The sequence below is a fragment of the Bos mutus genome, chromosome 27 (genome assembly GCF_027580195.1).
Source record: "Bos mutus isolate GX-2022 chromosome 27, NWIPB_WYAK_1.1, whole genome shotgun sequence".
Lineage (NCBI taxonomy): Eukaryota > Metazoa > Chordata > Mammalia > Artiodactyla > Bovidae > Bos > Bos mutus.
This window is the reverse complement of record NC_091643.1, coordinates 17,957,930-17,977,296: the sequence shown is the minus strand read 5'-3', so window position 1 is coordinate 17,977,296 and position 19,367 is coordinate 17,957,930. Positions and strand designations below refer to the sequence as shown.

General features: G+C 37.6%; 1 protein-coding gene across 1 annotated transcript in view; it reads left to right on the top strand.

The window, feature by feature from the left end:
* Positions 1-19,367, top strand: part of NRG1 (neuregulin 1) — a 1,145,979-nt gene that overhangs the window by 56,522 nt on the left and 1,070,090 nt on the right. The gene's annotated exons all lie outside the window — the stretch shown is intronic.

The window sequence follows — 19,367 nt, the reverse complement described above, 5'->3', positions numbered from 1 at the left end:
TAGTCATAGCTTTTCTTCCAAAGAGCCAGCGTCTTTTGATTTCATGGCTGCAGTCACCATCTGCAGTGATTTTGGAGCCCAAGAAAATAAAGTCTGTCACTGTTGTGAAAAGAAACTTTTCTTATAAACCATTTGATTTTTTTATATTTCAAATATTTTATTTTCCTTACATATAGAGGTAGATTTTATAGTTTGAGGCTCTTGTTATTAAGCAATAACCAGTAAATCTGAGTAAGTTGCGGTTATTTAGGAAGAATGATGTAGTGATGAACTATTGGAAAATATAAAACAAAGCATTGTGGAATTGGAAGGGACCAATCACTAGATTTAATAGACAGTTTATCTAATTATTCAGCCCCTCATTGTAAAAGGGTTGAAATATTAGTTGCCTGATACTTGGGGTGAAAGAAGAATAGAAATGGTATGTCTTGAATGCAAAGAACACCCATTGTCTCATTTAAATCTAACACCCATTCTATAAACTGGGTTTTATTTCCCCTTTTACAGCTGAGCAAAGTTGTGTTCCTGTAGATCTGTGATCAGATCATGGTTATTAAATATATGAGTAAACTTAGATCTAAAGTGATGTGTGGTCCAAGGTCTTCAGCCAGATAGTGGCAGAACTGACACTAAAGCTGGTCTTGACTCGAGCTCAGGATTTCTTCCTTTGTACCACTCTGCACAGGCAGATAATCATATGTGCTATGGTAGAAGAAGAACGCACAGTTTCATATATCCCGTACTTGGCAATATGAAAGCCATTTCTCACAATACAGAAAATTTAATAACTGCAATCAGGGCTCCTAGCATACTCAGGTTTAATTCCCATCACTAGTTATAGATATATTCATTTATCCGGCAAGATGGACTTTGAGCTGTGGATTTAGTGTATTAAATAATAGGATCCAAATCTAAGTTTTCTCTGGTGAACTATTGACTGTGAAGTAAATTTAAGGCCATTCATGCAAAATGTAAGGTGTCCTGAAGTAGGTGTATATTTCATCTTGTCTAATGGGTGAGTTGTGTGGGAGATTTTTCTTTCCAAGTTGACTCATTGGAGACCAGTGCTTCTATAACTATGTTTGAAACCCTGCAACTGGTGAGCCTTTGGTAGCTGAGATTTCTTTCTCAAAAAACAAGAACAAACCTCAACAACAAAAAATAACAACCATGTATTAGAAGTTTGTAGTCTAGTTGTGTATGGGTTACATATCTTAATTAATAAGGCTCTAATGATGGTCTTGAGATTTTATAAAAAATGCCAGTAATAGCTAAAAGTGAACATTTATGATCCTTTCTAGTGACCCCATAATCAATTCCAAATCAGTTTACACTCTCTGCCTTCTATCCTTCAACTCTGAACCATCTTGAAAATACTTTTTTCCCCCCTAACCATTGTTGACAGGGAATTACTTTGAGTGAGAGGGTCCCTTTCTTTTGGATTCTTTGGGGTCAGCAAAGCAGAGGAGTTAGTTTTGGAGGGTTCTTCTTCTATGCATCGTCTACTTTCAGTCCTTGGCAACATCTGAAGTCGCCCAAAATGGGATTCTAGACCTCTCTAGACCGAAAAAATGGTCTGGGCAAGTCTTCCAGGATTTTTAGAAGACATCTGACATATTAACAATATCTTCTGTAATTTGTATGCACTCTAAAAAAAAAGCCAAAGTGTATCTAATAGAGAAATAGAGGACATGTCTATTTCTTAAAAGTGAACCTTAATTCCTTGTCTCTCCACTCTGCCAGTGGTCTACCCAATAATTAGGATTTTAAGACTTTCATATGGCTAACATTGCTTCTGGTACAGAAAGGAGATACAACCCCAAATAGTGCATAAGCTGACACTACTCCTGAAGTGCTTTGGATTTAAATATTCATCAGACAATTAAACTCTACCAAATGAATGCCGAGAGAAACCGTCTTCATCTTGAGTTCCTGTCCAGAGTCTATTGTATAAAAAGGTATATGTGTTTATAATTCCTACCCTTTGCTTCTGTATTGGAGTGTTTCTTTCCCCAAAACTTAAATATCTGTTTGATTTTACCCTTGCATCTGTCTTATGAGGCAGACAAACTCAAGTTGACACACAGCTTTTCTCATGACAAGGACTGGTTGTGATTTATGGCCATTTACACAATGTCAGTGATGTGGAGAAAGGTACATTTTTAGCCAACAAGGCTATATATATCCTTTCACTTGGTAATAAATAACATGGTAAAAAGCTGTATCCGGATCAAAAAGAGAATACTTACCACCATTCTCTTCTCAGTGAAGAACCCTTAGGTTCACTTCCTATAATGTTCACCTAATGTGTTACTTGGAAAAGGTGATGGCACCCCACTCCAGTACTCTTGCCTGGAAAATCCTATGGACGGAGGAGCCTGGCAGGCTGCAGTCCATGAGGTGGCGAAGAGTCAGACACAACTGAGAGACTTCACTTTCACTTTTCATTTTCATGCATTGGAGAAAGAAATGGCAACCCACTCCAGTGTTCTTGCCTGGAGAATCCCAGGGACGGGGGAGCCTGGTGGGCTGCCGTCTATGGGGTTGCACAAATTCAGACACGACTGAAGTGACTTAGCAGCAGCAGCAGCAATGTGTTACTATGCTCAGATCACCTTAACAGCTATTTATTGAGCACCTACCTCCTGCAAGGTATTATGCTGGCTGAAGTGAAAGTTTTTGGAGAAGCCAGATATTTAGAATTGAGAAGTAAAAAAAAAAAAAAGTGACATTCGTATGGCTTTTTGTTACTTTAGTCTAATAGAAACTGTTATAATGCAACTAAAGAAGAAAGGTAGATTTAGAAACATTTTATTTTTAACATGAGTATAAACTTTTTATCAGAAATTCCTAACAACCATGATTATAATATATTAAAGTTAAAATCCTGAAAGATGATGCTGTGAAAGTGCTACACTCAATATGCCAGCAAATTTGGAAAACTCAGCAGTGGCCACAGGACTGGAAAAGGTCAGTTTTCATTCTAATCCCAAAGAAAGTCAATGCCAAAGAATGCTCAAACTACTGCACAATTGCACTCATCTCACACGCTAGTAAAGTAATGTTCAAAATTCTCCAAGCCAGGCTTCAGCAATATGTGAACCGTGAACTTCCAGATGTTCAAACTGGTTTTAGAAAAGGCAGAGGAAGCAGAGATCAAATTTCCAACATCCACTGGATCAAGGAAAAAGCAAGAGAGTTCCATAAAAACATCTATTTCTGCTTTATTGACTATGCCAAAGCCTTTGACTGTGTGGATCACAATAAACTGTGGAAAACTCTGAAAGAGATGGGAATACCAGACCACCTGACCTGCCTCTTGAGAAACCTATATGCAGGTCAGGAAGCAACAGTTAGAACTGGACATGGAACAACAGACTAGTTCCAAATAGGAAAAGGAGTACGTCAAGGCTATATATTGTCACCCTGCTTATTTAACTTATATGCAGAGTGCATCTTGAGAAACGCTGGGCTGGAGGAAGCACAAGCTGGAATCAAGATTGCTGGGAGAAATATCAATAACCTCAGATATACAGATGACACCACCCTTATGGCAGAAAGTGAAGAGGAACTAAAAAGCCTCTTGATGAAAGTGAAAGAGGAGAGTGAAAAAGTTGGCTTAAAGCTCAACATTCAGAAAACGAAGATCATGGCATCTTGTCCCATCACTTCATGGGAAATAGCTGGGGAAACAGTGGAAACAGTGTCAGACTTAATTTTTCTTGGCTCCAAAATCACTGCATATGGTGATTGCAGCCACGAAATTAAAAGACGCTTACTCCTTGGAAGGAAAGTTATGACAACCTAGATAGCATATTCAAAAGCAGAGACATTACTTTGCCAACAAAGGTTCATCTAGTCAAGGCTGTGGTTTTTCCAGTGATCATGTATGGATGTGAGAGTTGGACTGTGAAGAAAGCTGAGCGCCAAAAAATTGATGCTTTTCAACTGTGGTGTTGGCGAAGACTCTTGAGAGTCCCTTGGACTGCAAGGAGATCCAACCAGTCCGTCCTAAAGGAGATCAGTCCTGGGTGTTCATTGGAAGGACTGATGCTAAAGCTGAAACTCCAGTACTTTGGCCACCTCATGTGCAGAGTTGACTCATTGGAAAAGACTGATGCTGAGAGGGATTGGGGGCAGGAGGAGAAGGGGACGACAGAGGATGAGATGGCTGGATGGCATCACCGACTCGATGGACATGAGTTTGAATAGGCTCCAGGAGTTGGTGATGGACAGGGAGGCCTGGCGTGCTGTGATTGATGGGGTCGCAAAGAGTTGGACATGACTGAGCGACTAAATTGAACTGAACTGAAAGTTAAAAGCTTGATTTTGGCTTTCAGGACCACGGATAAAAGATTTGTGGACATAGTAGATTCTGTGAAAGCACAGACTCCTGCTAAATGCTGTAGTGTTCTGAATAACTTTCTTAAATGTGGAAGAACCAGTGTTCTTGTTGGTAAGGACCCATTGTAACTACTTGTGGTATTTTATGAGTTGTAGTGTGTGACTGATACATAACTTAATATTGTTGATAAGGATGCTTGTTGCTTATTTTGTACATTTGCAAGCATTTCTTTGTTCCTCATGATACTCCTTGAATTAATAGTTGACTGCAGTGGGGTACTGCGTTAATAAGATTTCTTTCTCTGTGATCAGAGTTCTCAATATAAGTCAAGCTCTGATCAGATGGCTTCATTAAGTTCTTTTTGTTCCAGAGCTTTTTGGAAGCCAGCTTAACACTTGTTCATGAAAATTACTGGCCCAGACATAGTCATGTGATTATACCTCCATCCAGGAATCTCTGGGAAATGTCATTTTCCTTAGCCTTAATAGTAGTAGTGTTAGGCACTCAGTCATGTCAGACTCTTTGTGACCCCATGTAGCCCACCAGGCTCCTCTGTCCATGGAATTCTCCAGGCAAGAATACTGGAGTGGGTTGCCATTCCCTTCTCCAGGGGATCTTCCCTACCTAGGGACTGAATTTGGGGTTCCCACATTGCACCTGGGTCTCCCACATTGCAGGCAGATTCTTTACCACCTGGGAAGCCCCCTTTTAGCCTTGCTTCAGAATAAAAATCAGGGTTCTGACACTTAAAAAAGGCTATTGCTTAGATGTCCCATTTTTTTTCCTACCTCTCATTTCTTCCCAATACTTAGATGGATGATCTGGCTGTATTCCTTTTCTCTCTCTCTTTTTTGTCTTTTCAAAATATAATCATTTTAATTAGAATACTCATTTCCGATATCTTCATAGTGTTGGGAGACTGTGTAATTTCCTTGGTTTTATCTTGCACAACAAAGATTTGGAACAGTGGACCAGTGTTACAGTTCTGTTACAACTCAGAGTTGTATTCAGTAAACAAAGGATAGTACACCTTTGAGGTGTGAGGGTGGACTGACCCTAAAGGAGAGGCCCCAACCTGTCTTGGCTCCCTCTTTTTATATGTTTTGTCTTCTCCCTGATGAGCCTGACCTATGCAAATTAGGGCTAGCCAGGAAGGGGTTGTGTTTGTTTGACCTGAGGTTCTCACTCTGGTCCTGAGACTTTTCCTTTGTTCCCTTTTCCTGGGCTCTTCCCTTTCTTTGTCTCTCTTTTAGCCACTGCCATTTTGGACTCCTTTTTCCTATTCTAACTAAATAACATTCCCCCCTCAAGAGATGGGAGGCCCAATATTTTAAAATTAATTTAATTTTTTTTGCATTCCTTTTCTTGACCTCTGTGTGGCATGCTTGTATATTTCATGCCTTAGTTTTTCAACCAGAGAGGAAGATCCTTCATCTTATGCAGCTTTCAACTCCATGAACTATGTAGGAGTATCCTTGAAGCAAAATAAGAAAAGGGTGTTTCTGGCTTTCTCTCTTTTTTAAAAAAAATTCAGGGTTTAATGATCCATTTTAGTTACCTGTGCAAATTGATTCATGCAGAACATAAAATTCCTAGAGGAAAAAGGACCCTTGGACTGAAGACTTGGGTCCATTGAGAGCGGAAGGCCTGGTTTGCAAATGAAAATTGTGGCTGCGACCAAAACAAGGAGATGCAGATGCCACAAAAGCAAGTGATGGCCATTTCTGGAATGTTTATTTGACTTTTTAGAAATAGGATAACCAAAAGTTTCCCCATTCTCTGCTTTCAGTCTTTCCACTAAACATATCATCTAGATTGTCCTAAAGTTGGCATGCATAGTTCTTTTAATTTCAGATCTTTTCAGAGAAGGAGGTCCCAGGCAGGCACTGTCATAGATGGTTGTTTATGAACTACCCACATGTCTTCAAAAAAGAGGGCTCGTGATTTGTCTCTAAGAAAACGATTCGCAGCATGTAGTAGGAAGGAGGTGAGTGAGGCCTTCAATTTCTATTCACTTATATGTGTTTTGGAGGCAGCTTGAACTTTCTGAAAGTGAAAGTCGCTCAGTCGTGTCTGACTCTTTGCGACTCTGTGGACTATACAGTTCATGGAATACTCTGGGCCAGAATCCTGGAATGGGTAGCCATTCCCTTCTCCAGGGGATCTTCCCAACCCAGGGATCGAACCCAGGTCTCCCACATTGCAGGAAGATTCTTTACCAGCTGAGCTACAGGGGAAGCCCTGGTACCCAAGGGTGGAGATCTTGATTTCAGCATCTGGGTGGTATTCATGGAAGATGTCTAGTTGAATAAGTTAGGGCGGATGCTCATGGGAATAAACCTCATTATATGCCCCAGTGTCTGGGCAGCCTGCAGTACCAAGTTCTGACCTGGGATTAGGATGCCTTGTGTGGGGCTAGTGGAACTGAGGCTCTTAAGTCTATATCCACGATGGTTATTTTCCATTTGCTTCTGAGTAGATGTTTCTTTGGCTTTCTGATGGCATGGATACCCAGAATAATTATAAACCCCTAGATATAGAAGTATTTATCTTGATTATAATGTAGCCTCATTTCAAAAGAAATGAGAGGCCAAGTGAATTGCTTCAAGGTATCTAGTAGCAAAACTGGTGTTAGAACCTTGGTCACTGTTATTGTCTAGTGCTGTCTTTGTGTGCACTGAATTTCTTGGAGAAAATGAGACTGAATGTGGTGTTTTTAAAATTAATTTTTATTGGATATAATTGCTTTACAGTGTCGTATTAGTTTCTACTGTACAGCAAAGTGAATCAGCCATTAAATATAGGTATACATATATCTCCTCTTTTCTTTGGATTTCCTTGTTTTTCTATGTTCTCTTTTGCTCTTGACACTTAACAGACCTGAAATCTACTCATTTATGTGTCAAATTTTAGATCAGCAAGAGGCTCATTGATTATGGAAATAACTGAGGAGGTAGTCTGTGTGGTAGTTTTATGTGAGCGAGGCAAGGGAGATCGGTTATTATGGGTTAGGAGGTGGTTGCTAGTTCAAATCACATTTCTGCAGTGTGTGCCTGGACTTGGGACTCTTCTGTAACTATTACTTTTCTATAACTTGTCAGGAGCTGCTAAACCTACAGTAGCATGAATCAGCAGCAAAAAAGTGTTGTTAGTCACGTGGATTCAGGTCATTCCCATTGTGAAGACTTGATCTATTTACATCTTCAACTTTTTTCCCCTTAGCTTTACTAAGAGATAATTGACATCCAGCACTGTACTGGCTTCCCTGATGGCTCAGACGGTAAAGAATCTGCCCACAATGCAGGAGACTCGAGTTTAGTCCCTGGGTTTGGAAGATCCCCTGGAGAAGGGAATGGCAACCCACTCCTATATTCTTGCCTGGAGAATTCCATGGACAGAGGAGACTGGCAGGCTACAGTCCATGGGGTCACAAAGAGATGGAGATGACTGAGCGACTAACACTTTCACTTTCATTATACAAGTATAAGGTCTATAGATTAGTAACTTACATCATGAAATGATTATCACAGTAAGTTTAGTGACTATCCATCATCTCATATAGGTATAAAAGTAAAGAAATAGAAATTTTTTTTTTCACATCTTCTATTTTATCCTCTATGTACAGGCTCATCATATGGGATGATGATAGCCTGTTTAATCGTGTGTTATATTTGTTTAGTTGACGTAATTGCATGCAAAATAAAGTTACATATGGGCTCTCCCAGTGGCTAAGTGGCAAAGAATCTGCCTACCAGTGTAGGAAACACAGGAGACGTGGGTTCGATACCTGGGTTGGGAAGATCCCTTGGAGAAGGAAATGGCAACCCACTCCAGTATTCTTGCCTGGAAAATTTCATGGATGGGGAGCCTGGCGGGATACAGTCCATGGATATGACTGAGCATGCACACACACAGTTACATACAATACAATCAGTCAAGAGACTGTCCTTCCTCTATCTCTCAGATGTGGGTGACCTAGAGGCCACTTGATATTTCTTAACTTTTGTCATGGCCCTGTTTCCAAATCAGTCTAATAAAATTATTCTTCTGTTTATTTCTTATGAAGTTACTTACATAAAGTTTTATAAATATATATAATTCAAACTTTATTCTTTAATGGCAGTGTAGTTTTTATTGACTAGAAAAAAATATATGAATACTAGATTTTTGCAGGAAATCCGTAACATGCAATAGTGAAGTTCATATGGGACCTCATCCCCTAAAGCAGTGCTCCTCAAACTTTAATGTGCAAGCAAATCACCTTGCCTTTTACAAGATTGCTGACTCTGATTATTAGTGGTGGGATGGTGGTTCTCAAAGTGTGTTCCACAGAGCAGGAGCTCTGGCTCCACCAGTTAAACTGTAAGTTCATGTGCCTCTCCTGATCTGCTGAATTAAAATCACAGAGGATGAGCCTCAGAAACCATTTTTACAAACTAACCAGGCAATTCTTGTGTAACTTTAATGTTTGAGAAGCACTGCCATTGAGGATATTCTGTAGGGATTTTCCTAGGCCTGTGGAATTTGCTGTTCTGTGATTGTTGTTTAGTCGTTAAGTTGTGTCCAGCTCTTTTGCAACCCCATGGACTGTAGCCTGCCAGGCTCCTCTGTCTGTGGGATTTCCAGACAAGAATGCTGGAGTGAGTTGCCATTTTCTTCTCCAGGGGAGCTTTCCTGAACCAGGGATCAAACCTGCATCTCCTGCATTAGCAGGTGGATTCTTTACTACTGCGCCACCTGGGAAGCTCATTCTGTGAATGGGACTTGTATTATTCCTCTGATACATGAGCACAGATATTATTTGAGGCTCTTGACTGGCTTTTAAGATCCAGCAGGTTAACTAACTCTATTAAAGGATCTGTTTCATGGTCCTTCACCGCTGTTTCTATTATAATCTGGACTCTTTCTAAAGCAAATATGCCATTTCAGGGAACCATGAGCATCACTACCTTGGCTATACACCATTACATGGCAATTGGGTAATACTTTAAAGGTAGACTGAAGAAGAAACCAGTGAAATAAAACACCTGATAAGAAAATACTCTTACAGATTTTCAGGGGTTGTACATATTTATATCAGCTGAGTCCCGATTCATGTTTCAATCGTAATAATAGGCAGGGGGCATTGTTACCTAGATTCTGTGACCACTTGGTTCTGATGGATGCACATGTGCTTAGCTGTGCCTTCACCCATGTTTCCATGACTGGTAAAAGAAAAGCACATTTGTAATGGGGATTGAATTCTCCCAGTTTTCTTCTCAAAGTATTTGCAAAAGATGAATATTACCTCTTATGTTTCAAGCGCTATAACTTTAATTTTCCAAAAGCTTTACTGATTTCCTCCAAAGGATATAGCTGGGCTTCCCAGGTGGTGCTAGCAGTAAGAACCTGCCTGCCATTGCAGTGAGACATAAGAGAAGTGGGTTCAATCCCTGGGTTGGGAAGATCCCCTGGAGAAGGGCACGACAACCCACTCCAGAATTCTTGCCTGGAGGATCCCATGGACAGAGGAGTCCGGCAGGCTACAGTCCAAAGGGCCACAAAAAGTCAGACATGACTGAAGTGAATTAGCACGCACACAAAGGATACAGCTGGAAAAATACACATTGTATGTTGTTATTTGTCAGATTGTTTACAGGGTCTCCAATATAGGTGGGCTGAGGCTGTGTGTGTGCTTTTTCTCTGGGAGGTTTTTCATCATAGAGAAAGGATCTACATATTTTGTGAATCTCTGTAAAGCAATGAGAGGAGTTTAAAATTTATAAGAGTATTCAACAAGTGTTCCAAAAAAGAATATTTGGGCACAGCATCTAGGTGCTAATGTATTACATTCTTCCCATCAAAACATAGCTTAAATATAAATACATATAAGAACCCCCGTTAAGATTTAAGGGCAATGTGTATCACGCTGTAAGATCTCCCATAAAAGATTCACAAAAACTGTCTACTGCAATTTTGTAACCTTTCCAGAAGCAGTACTGTGTATTCAGTCCTTATTTGCAACTAAAAGAAATGTACCCAGTTTTTGCAGAAAATTGAAAAGAAGCAGATGTTTATTCCTCAGCTAGGATTGTGAAGGCCAACAATTAAAATAAACATGTCTCTGCCAAAACTTGAACTAAATTAAAGAATTTAGCATATAAATTAAAGCTTACTTAAAACTAAATTTATCAAGGAAATACATTTGTTTTGCATTACTGGTTTCAATTATTCTGAAAAGGCTTTCATTTTTATGGAACACTGAAGATTTTAAAAAGTTTCAAGCAATTTATTAGACAGTGGCACCATTTAAAATGAGTTATGAGTGTCTGGCTTAAACGTATGAACTATTAGTATATCATTGATGAGCTTACAGGGAGACGTTAAAGCAACCATTATCCTCCTCCAGTTTAATGTTAATATTCCCAGGGGACTGGAAGAAACTGGTTTGTAGACTTAAAACAGATAAAGCTATGGGCTGAGGATATATGTAGCATCTCTTCTCTGCTATTTGTTCTTTTTTTGGGGAATCTGAATTTGGGGACATTGTCAATGAGTTGCTGTCAGACATGAATACCCTTAGTTTCTTGCCATTGAAGGAGAGAGCGATTACCTCCTTGTTTGCAGAACCTATCTACTCTAGTCCTGTCTGTAAAGGGTTTCCCAATTAGCATTTCCTAAATACCTACCACTGGAGAAGGCAATGGCACCCCACTCACAGTACTCTTGCCTGGAAAATCCCATGGAAGGAGGAGCCTGGAAGGGCTGCTGTCTATGGGGTCGCACAGAGTCGGACATGACTGAAGCGACTTAGCAGCAAATACCTACCACATGATGTTCTTTTTTTATTTAATAAATGTTTCTTTGGTTATTGTTTCCTCAACTTTTTTGAGGTGTCATTGACAAATAAAATTTTGTATATTTAAAGTGTACAAACTGATAATTTGATCTACCTAGATGCCAGGAAATACTGCTTCCAATCAAGTTAACTAACACATTCATCACCTCACATAGTTCCCCTCTCCTCCCGTGCTCCCTTTTTTCTTTTATGTGGTGAGAATGCTTAAAGTCTATTTCAACAAATTCCAAGTATATAATACAGTATAGTTAACTATGGTAACCATGTTGTATTAATACATTGGCTTCTCAGAACTTACCCATCTTAAAACTGAAAGCTTGTGTGTTTTGACGGTTTTCTTATTTTTCTCAACTTCCACGACCATTCTATTCTGTTTCTACCAGTCCGTTCTTTTTTTTTTTAAGATTGCCTGTATATGTGACATCATTTAGCCTTTGTCTTTCCCAGTCTGACTTATTTCAGTTCATATAATACCCTCCAAGTTCATTCATGTTGTTGCAGATGACCGATTTTACATCTTTTTGTGAATGAATAATATTCTGCTGAATATATGTACCACATCTCCATTCATTGATGGACACTTAGGTTTCCTTATCTTGGCTATTGTGAATGATGCTGCAGCGGACATAGGACTGCAGATATCTCTTTGGGACACTGATTTCATTTCCTTTGAATATGTACTCAGAAGTGGGATTGCTGGATCATGTGATAGTTTTATTTTCAATTTTTGAGGAACCTCCATACTGCTTTCCATGGTGGCTACACTAATCTACATTCTCAGCAGCAGTGTACAAGGGTTGCCTTTTCTTCCCATCCTTACTGATTTATTATCTCATCTTTTTCACAACAGACATGATAACAAATGTGATGTCATTGCTCTCTGTGGTTTTGATTTGCACGTCCCTGGTGATTAGTGATATCGATCACCATTTCCTGTATCTGTTGGCGGTTTGTATATCCTCTTTGGAAAACTGTCTATTCAGATCTTCTGCCCACTTTTAAATTGGATTTAAAAAATTTTGCTGTTGAAGTGTATGAGTTCTTTGCATATTTTGGATATTAATCCCTTATCTTCTGTGTAGTTTGCAGATATTTTCTCCCATTCTGCAGGCTGCCTTTTCATTTTGTTGGTTGTTTCCTTTGCTGTGAAGAAACTTTTTAGTTTGATACAGTTCTCCTCATTTATTTTTGCTTTTGTTGCCTATGTGTTTGAGGGCAAATCCAGAAAGGCATGGCCAATACCTGTGTCAAAGAGGTTACCACCTATGTTTTCTTCTAGAAAGTTTATAGTTTCAGGTCTTACATTTAAGTCCTTAAACCATTTCAGATCTTTGTCTGCTATAAGATAGGGGTCCAGTTTCATTCTGTTGCATGTGGATATCAATTTTTCCAACACCAGTTATTGAATAGACTATCCTTTTGTTTTTGGCATTATCCATTGTCGAAGGTTAGTTGACTGCATATGCATCTCACATAACTATTTTACTGAAAGCTTCGATTTACTCCTGTTCACTCTCCCAGGTTTCATGGTCCTCAGTTTACTGTGCTCCTTGAATTGAGCCCTAATCATCTCTCCTCTGCTTCAGTCAGTCCAATGACTTGCCTTCCTCCAACACATGTCCGGTTCATGCAAAATAGCTTCTTGGGCTACATTACCCTTTCTTTCTAAACAGGTTTTGCTTCTATGTATGGAGATATTTTAGGAGTTCTATGTTATAAACATTTTAACTAAAAAACTTTTAAATTTAACCAGTTCATGCTTCTTAGAAAGAAAATGCTGAACACAATTTAATCTTTCTCAAGTAAATTAGAGTGATATTATACACAGTGAAAATGAGTTGCAATGTGATGATTTTTACTAGACAGGTAAGGTATTAAGGACTAGCTGTCCCTGTATTAAATGACCCTGGGCTGTGTCTTTCTTTTTTTTAATATTCTAGTTTTTTATGTGTTTCTGCTTTTTCTCTGTTGCTGTCCATATCTGTCCTTACTGGTGAATCTCTCTAAATAGAAGTAACTTTCCTTTCTGATACTATTGTTTAAATTGTTATAGGTTGGTAAAACTTCCTCTAAATTTAAGAAAGAAAACAGACTGTTTGAATGACATGTAAAGAACTGGCTTATGAATAAAGTGCATGGGTTGGTAGTACTATCTTTTTGTGCTTGGATACCTTTATTATTTGCTTACATGTGAATTCTTATCTATGATCTGAATAGTACAGCATATTAATTGAATAGTCACCATAACATTCTGTTGTTTGAATGGTAAGGGTGTGGTGAGAGTGAATTGATACCGTCAAGTGAAACCTACTCAGATGGTGATGTATTGGCCTTGTAACCAAAGTTACCATCAAACCTGGAAACTTACTGTTAAAATTTATGACTCTGGGGAGGTTGGGAGGGAGGAGGGTTCAGGATGGGGAGCATGTGATTTTTTTTTTTAAAAATAAAAAAAAAAAGAAAAAAAAAAAAAAATTAATATGATTCCATCTCTTCAGTATGATTCTGATTACTTATCCATAGCAAACCACAAGTAAATACATATTTCTGATTTATTGTTTTGAGATAAAGTCTTAAAGTGTGTTAAAATTCCACATGTTTCATAAACACATAGCTACATGTTGGTGTCTCTGATGGTAAAGAATCTGCCTGCAATGCAGGAGACCCAGGTTCGCTCCTTGGGTAGGGAAGATCCCCTTGAGAAGGAATTGGCAACCCACTCCAGTATTCTTGCCTGGAGAATTGCATGTACAGAGGAGCCTGGCTGTCTACAGTCCATGGGGTCAAAAAAGAGTCAGATACGACTGAGCGACTAACACTTTTTTTCGCATGAGGAGAGCGGTTTTCAAAAGTTCCTCAACTCCGAAAATGTATGATTTGCTCCCTCTTCTCCTCCCCTCCACAGTCCGTACCCCATCTTGCCACTGTAGGACAAGAGATGTGATGAAAGTTGCAAAATAGTAATTTATGGAGAAAGCCTGTGTTCCATGCTTTATGAAAGTAAATTGTAGAAAATTAATGTTGTGACAAGATGATTCTATTTTGATGAATAAAATCATTGAAAAGCTATCAAGCTCCACTGTTTCTCTACTGAGGGAATTTCTTTCTCTTTATTCTCCATTTGTATTCTTGGCTTTCTTCCCAATTAGTCTTTAGCAAAGAGTGATAATTAGGGGGAGAGAATTTTTGACCTACCTTGTGAACAATAAAAATACTTACCACCCATTTTTCCACTTGCTAATTCTATGTGTACTAATATTCTGTGCTTTCAGGAAGAAAACTCCATACCTCTGTGACCCCTGCTTAGTGAAGGGATAATGAAATGCAAAAATAAAAATAAATGTAAAACAATTGTATGAGCACCCAAGAACAAGCTCCAAAAGAAGGACAGTTGCTTATTGCACATCTGATGACTGGGTTCAGAAACGTCTTATACGCTAAATTCAATGTATAATTTCTTATGTCATTTCAAATTCCTTAGAATAAAATTAAATTTTTATCTTTGAGTGCTTTGCATAGGCAATGGTCTCACATATTTAAAAAATCTGAAAGAGTAAATGAGTATATACTAATATATACTAAATGCATAATATATATAATATATAAATATATAATATATACTGCTGCTGCTAAGTCGCTTCAGTAGTGTCCAACTCTGTGCGACCCCATAGACGGCAGCCCACCAGGCTCCCCCGTCCCTGGGATTCTCCAGGCAAGAGCACTGGAGTGGATTGCCATTTCCTTCTCCAATGCATGAAAGTGAAAAGTGAAAGGGAAGTCGCTCAGTCGTGTCCGACTCTTAGTGACCCCATGGACTGCAGCCCACCAGGTTCCTCCGTCCATGGGATTTTCCAGGCAAGAGTACTGGAGTGGGGTGCCATTGCCTTCCCCGTAATATATACTAATATATACTAAATATACTAAATCCTATATCCCTAGTTCCCTAAACTCTCCCTCCCCACAAAAAGAGAAAGTCAAATGATCTTATTTGTATGTAGAATCTGAAAAACCCTGAATCAACTGCCCTCCCCCCAAAACCCCACAATAATCAGAAATTCACTGAGACAGAGAACAGATTGGTGGTTGGAATGGGAGTGGTGAAATGGGTGAGGGTGTTGAAAAGGTACAAATTTTCAGGGGTGAGATGAATAAGTCCTCCGTGGTATGTAATGTACAGCACACTGACTGTAGCTAATAACACTGTGCTGTATATTTGCTTTCTTTTTTTAAATGAATACATGATTTTCGTTTTTTTGTTTTAAATGAAACAGATGAACATTTTTAACGACAAAAGGTACAATTCACAAAGAAGATAAACATCATAAACCATTAGACATCTAACAACAAAGAAACAAAGATATGTAAAGCAAAAATCAGAAGAAATATAAGGGAAAAGAAAAAATATACAATCATAGTGAGACATGTTAACATCTCTCTGAAATAAAATATTAACATTTTATCTAGTGCAGAAAAAATAAGAATAGGAGCATCTTAAATGACATTATTAATAATTTAAGTATAATATATTTCTATTTATATTAATATACATTATTCTTATATCCTACAGAAATATATTTAAAATTTTGTATCTCATAGGTTACTAGATCTCCTTAGGACATTTAGAAAAACTGACAAAAAGATAAACATTACTAAATTTCAAAAAGTAGATTTAAAAAAAAATTATACATATGCACATGTATTATTTTTGAAATTATTTTCCATTATAGGTTATTTAAAGATATTGACTGTAGTTCCTGTGCTATACAGTAAATTTTTGTTGCTTGTTGCATATCTCTTTTTTAAAATTAGACGTCTAGCATTCTGTTCATAATAAATCAAACAAGTGGAACCAAAATGTCATCAATTTTTTAGTTAGGCAAAATTCATAGGTTTTCTAGAATATATGTTATACATTTAAATAAATATATATGCAAGAGCTTTTCTACTGTGCTTGATCAAGGCTTCAGAAAGAACATAAAAAAAAAAAGAAATTGGAGAACATAAACTAAATGAAAATGAGAGCACTGAATATAAAATAGAAAAAGTGAAACAAGCTAGATATAAGTAAAAGATCTGCATATAGTCCAGTTGTTTTTAAACATGGCTGCTCATTAGAAACGTACTTGGAACTCTGGTGGAAAACAAAAGCAATACCTGAACATTTGTATTTTTCAAAAAATTCCAAGGTAATTCTGATATGCAACTCGAGTTTTAAAGGCAATTACAGGTTTTTCTATTAAATGGTAGTTTTGGTAATATACAATTCTATTACTTTTCTGTCGACCAATTATGATACAATGGTTTTAGGTGAGTAATAGTTACATAATCACAATAGTGAGATGTTTATCAGTTTTTGCAATCAATAGCCAGACAAAAAATAAAAGATAATTACAATTGCAGGCCCTAATGGGAACATGATTAACCTAAAATAAAAACAATCACATGCAGTCTGGGGAGTCAAGCAGAGTGATGTGGTAAATGGAAGTGCTTACATGCACATATTTTTATCCACCCAGCCACTCTGTGTCTTTTGGTTGGTGCATTGATCTGTTTACATTTAAGGTAATTATTGATGTGTATGATCCTATTGGACTTCCCTGGTGGCTCAGAGGAATCTGAGAGTCTGCCTGCCAATGCAGGAGACTCAGGTTCTATCCCTGGGTTGAGAAGATCCCCTGGATGTGTTGTGTATTTGAAAGTTGCTAAGAGTCAATGTTAAAAGTTCTCATCACAAGAAAAAAAATGTAACTGTATGACGGTGATGAATATTAAACTTATTTGGTGATCATAAGCCAGAAAGAAAAACACCAATACAGTATCAGTTCAGTTCAGTCGCTCAGTCATGTCCAACTCCTATACTAACGCATATATATGGAATTTATAACAGGATAACCTAACTAACAGGATAACTAACGCATATATATGGAATTTATATAGGATAACCCTGTATGTGAGACACCAAAAGAGACAGATGTATAGAACAGTCTTTTGGACTCTGTGGGAGAGGGCGAGGGTGGGATGATTTGGGAGAATGGCATTGACACATGTATAATATCATATATGAAACGAATCGCCAGTCCAGGTTCGATGCAGGATACAGGATGCTTGGGGCTGGTGCACTGGGATGACCCAGAGGGATGGTATGAGGAGGGGGGAGGGTTCAGGATGGGGAGCACGTGTACACCCGTGGCAGATTCATGTTGATGTATGGCAAAACCAATACAATATTGTAAAGTAATTAGCCTCCAATTAAAATAAATTAAAAAAATCTTATACTGTTTTCTCACTTGAGGGAAGAAAATTAGTCTCCTATAACTAGTGTATTTCTGTCTTTTCCCATAATTTCAGTTTTATGAATGTTTTGCTATGTATAGTTAAAATTATGAATAGAATCGTGTAGAGTTACCCAATTTCTTGGCATCTTTCTGGACTTGAATTACACCTAGATTGATATGACAATCAAGACCATCTATTTTTTTTTTATTTCCATTTGGCTAGTATATCTTTGCCTACCTTTTAATTATAACTTTAGTGAATCATTTTGTTTAGGTGTTCTTTGAAACATTGAACTAGGTTTCACTTTCTGATTCAATCTTAAAATGTCTTTAAACAAGTTAAACCTATTGATATTAATATCGTAGATAAATTTGCCTTAGTGCTGTCATGTTTTTTCATATTTTATTATGGTCTTTGACAGTCTTTGTGAATGCTATTTCTTTTAAAAATTTTATACAATTTTTAAAGGTTACTTTACATTTACAGTTGTTACAGAATATCGGTTTTATTTCCCATGCTGTACTCTACATCTCCATATCGCCCCTACCCCACTTCCCCACTGGTAACTACTAATTTGTTCTCTGAATCTGTGAGTCTGCTTCTTTTCTGTTATATTCACTAGTTTGTTGTATTTTTTAGATTTCCATGTACAAGTGATGTCATTCGGTATTTGTCTTTCTCTGTCTGACTTATTTCGCTTAGCATAATGCTTTAATTTAAAAAAAAAAACTAAGTTCAGTGATAAGCATGAATACCTTCCTCTTCCCTTTCCTCTCTCACCACCACTCAAAAAAAATTTTTTTTATCCAATAAAATTGTGTTTACTTTGTGCCTACCTTATGTAAAACATGTTTATACTTCTATTTATTTTATTTTTAGTTTCCTTTAATGATATTGCTTGATTTCCAGGAGTGACTGTAGGGCAATGTAAACTTTTTTCAACTTTTAAATTTCTTTTCCCCTTTCATTTTAATTAATTGTACCATTTCTACTTGTCAGAGAAGATAATATTAACTTTCGTTTTTTAGTCATCTCAATCCTCAAATCTTTTCTTCCCCATGGTTTTCCCAACTCATTTTATTGGCTGAAGTCCATCTAGTCGTTGTCTTTAAGAAAGACATGAAATGATTACCACAATCAGAGTTATTAATACATCCACCACTCACATAGTTACCATTTATGTGTATGAGATTTACTCTCTTCACAGATTTCAAGTATGTGATATAGTATTAATAACTATAGTTATACTATCTTATGGAATCAAATGCAAGTGACAAAATCTGAATTTTCCACTTAAAAATATTTTTTTCTTTTTACTGATATGCCTTAATGATTCTTTATTTACCATTCAAAGTTCAGTAGTGGTCCAGTGTTCTTGCCTGGAGAATCCCGGGGACGGGGGAGCCTTGTGGGCTGCCGTCTATGGGGTCGCACAGAGTTGGACATGGCTGAAGCGACTTAGCAGCAGCAGCAGCAGTCTGTCTGGGTTGTCTATCCTGAGTTTTTCCTGGCCCACAGTGTACCTATCCATAAAGTTTTCTTTTATTTAAAGGAAATTAAAAAAAATTAGCTTTCTGTTCCACTGTTTTGTTTTTATTTTAAGCACTCCAAATATGTTTGTTGTATCAACTTTATCTGTCTTTAATATACTTCTTTTCAAACCTTTATTTCCACTTAATTTTATTCTACATTTTTATTTTTTAGCTCATATGTTGCTTGTTTCCCATAGATTTGTTGACCCTAAGGTGATTCTTTTTTTTATCATTTCTGAGACCTCTGTTTTATTCACAGTACTGTATAGTATATGGAAAATATAGTTTTAGCACTTTAGGGTACCACACAATTTGAAACAATATTTCTGCTAATATCCTTGGAGATCTGTCATTAAAGGGCTGTTTTACTGTTCTG